Source organism: Sinocyclocheilus grahami, unplaced genomic scaffold, assembly GCF_001515645.1.
Source record: "Sinocyclocheilus grahami isolate Dianchi unplaced genomic scaffold, SAMN03320097.WGS_v1.1 scaffold2303.1, whole genome shotgun sequence".
Classification (NCBI taxonomy): domain Eukaryota; kingdom Metazoa; phylum Chordata; class Actinopteri; order Cypriniformes; family Cyprinidae; genus Sinocyclocheilus; species Sinocyclocheilus grahami.
Genome location: NW_015507482.1, coordinates 11,428 through 14,520, shown reverse-complemented (window position 1 = coordinate 14,520; position 3,093 = coordinate 11,428).

Sequence of the window (3,093 nt, the reverse complement as noted above, 5' to 3'; positions counted from 1 at the left end):
CATCTGCTGTGTTGTTGTTTATTCTCTTTATGATCTTCAGGTCATATTCACTAGTGTCCAGCACCATCAGCAGATTGAGTTTGTCTCTCAGAGCTGCGTAACAGGGATCAGACTGATTAAAACTGCAGAACCGATCCAGACCTGAAGAACAACACACACACACACACACACACAGAGTGAAATACACATTCCGTAAAATTAACATGAACTCTAAACCTTTTCATTATTTTCATTACTCTATTATTTCCATTTTTAAATTGTGTAAAATTTTTCATCACAGTTGGCCTATTTTTTTAATTTAACATAACCTCTTGTATAATGAATATTATTGTTCATTACATATCATTGTTCAGTAACTAATATTTAATATAAATAAACGACAAAAGGCACGCGTCCCACTACAATTAGCTGCGTCCCAATTCAAGGCTGCATCCTTCGCATTTGAAGACCGATTGTGTCACCGCGGCACAACAAAGACTTTCCCAATTTGAAAGGCATCTTCAAATACGCCGTTTGTTTCTCGTGAAACGGAAGCTATAACAGATGGATCCAAAGCAAAAACGCCCTATGAGTGAGTTAGTATCCATTCACTCAAAAACGCTGATTCATTAAGGAACGAAACAAGGTTGTAAACATGGAAATTATTTTATACTTTATTTTAACTTTATCATCTTACGAGGCTCAACTGATAAACAACCGGGCAAACACTGACGCTTCACTTCAGATCAATGCATTGACCAACACTGATGCCCGTCATGTGAAATCCCATTATTAGTTGAAAAAGCATGCTACGACAAAGATGTCGCTTTCATCAGCAGATACGGACATGGCAAAATTATTTACGAATAAAATCACGAATTTATTAATTGACCTAAAGAATCTTTCTCCCACAATTCACTACTCAGTCTCAGTCAATCTGTAACAGAATGATTGTTTCTTATTTATTTACACATTTGTACTGTCAAACTTTTATACAAACGCAATATCACACTCGTAGTCATGCGACATCACTCAATATCAGCACGGCAGCGATTCAGCCGTGGATGCTTTATTACTGATGATAACAGTTAAAAGGTAACTGATATTTCAAACAGTAATACTAATTTGCAACATTAGCAATATTTTTGACTGTCAATTAAATGCTATTTCCATGAAGTATCAATATATATTACATAATCATTTTTACTACATAATCATTTTTACTGCACTACATTTATTCCACATACACCACATTTACCACACCACAAGACATTATTCAGATGTTTTATTTCAAGATATTTGTCAGGTTTTTGTTCCCATAGCTTTCTTGCGTGTAGAACTAATTTCTTATGCTTTGCATCCCAAGGCTTCATTGCTAATTCCAAAATGGCATTTTAGGGCGAGTATATGAAGACAAATGCATGTTGAGAGAGAGAGAGAGAGAGAGAGAGAGAGAGAGAGAGAGAGAGAGAGAGAGAAACAAACCTTTATTATATCACAATTATTCCATCAAATATAACACTATAATACAGAAACACAATATAAACAATCAAAACTTTCTCTACATTAAAAATGTAAAATCAGCACTTCATCTACAATTTCACACAAAACTCTTCCCACAGTCCAAATAGTTGAAAATTCTAACACATTATTAACCATTTTAAAATATGAAAACTCAATTTTAATCCGAGCAGCAACCAACCCTTTCAACACACACTCTGCATCGACTGAACCAGTACCTAATAATTTGTTCTTCCTGGTTTTCCACATTGCTAACTTTGCTGATCCTAATAAATAATTTAATAAACAAAATTTTCTTCGTTCATGGTAATTGTATTCCAAACTACTAATAAAAACTTTATAAGAAAATTCTACACCAAAGCCTTCAAACCAACTTTTTAAAATACGAAAAAGACCTCCTAACCTCCTACATTGAATAAATAAATGATCCACAGTTTCTTCTATTCCACAAAAAGGAAAATTTTTCCCAACTGCTGAATTCAGGTGTGCCACGTGTCTGTTCGTAGCTATAATACCATGAATTAGTCTCCACTGTAAATCTGCTGTACGTTTCTCTATAGGAGATTTGTACAAAGATCTCCAGCATCCACCAAAGTCTGGCCCAAACAATTCTGACCACCTCCACGTCCTGACTTTTTCCAGAACATGCCAATGAGACATTTTGACACATACTGAATATAATGCTTTTTTGCTAATGTCCTGAAACTTCCCCAATTCAGGTGTTTTAAAAGTCAAAATCATGCCGCTTTCTTCCTTAAACTCCTCCTGTGCCGCAGCAGACACAGAAATCAATGGAAACTTACAGTTTTTCTCCTTCTCTTGCACTTGTTGAAGTCCTAACGCTTCTCTGCAGACTCCTGGTAAAGCTGCATGCACTTCCTTCAGCACCTGAGACAGGACGCGCCTAGAATTTATGTTCTTCTGTAACGATTCCTCAGTTTTCCACCCATTGGCATCTCTAAGATTCTTAACTTTAGTACATCCAGCTCTAATCAGACAGTTTCTCAAACTTCCTGAAGACAAACATTTGGTCTGAATAAATGAATTGTGAAACAAAGGTTCCTCCATAATCCATTCTTGTAATTGTTCAGATCCTCTGCTTACAGAAAAAGTCATATTCCACGCTTGTAGCATGGAGCGATAGAAAGAAGTCAGATTACTCAAGTCCAGTTCATTTATTCTAATTAAAAACAAATGTTTATCATATCCAAGACTTGATGTCCTTCTCAGCAAAACACATGCCACATTACTCCACTCGAGCTCTTCTACATACAATAGTCTCTGTAAAGCTTGTAAACGAAAAGTATTGATCCGACTTCTGATGTCTACAAGGCCTTGTCCTCCTCCTTGGGTTGACAAATACAAAGCAGGCCCAGGAATCCAGTGCTGGCCTGACCAAAAGAAGTCCACCAACTTTCTCTGTATATCCTTGATCAGTTTATCAGGTGGCTCTAGCACATTCAGCTTGTGCCATAGCATAGAGGCAGCCAAATTGTTTATAACCAGGACTCTACCCCTATAGGATAGTTCAGGTAATAGCCAATTCCATTTAGACAACTTGGCTAACACCTTATCCAGCATCCCTTCCCAATT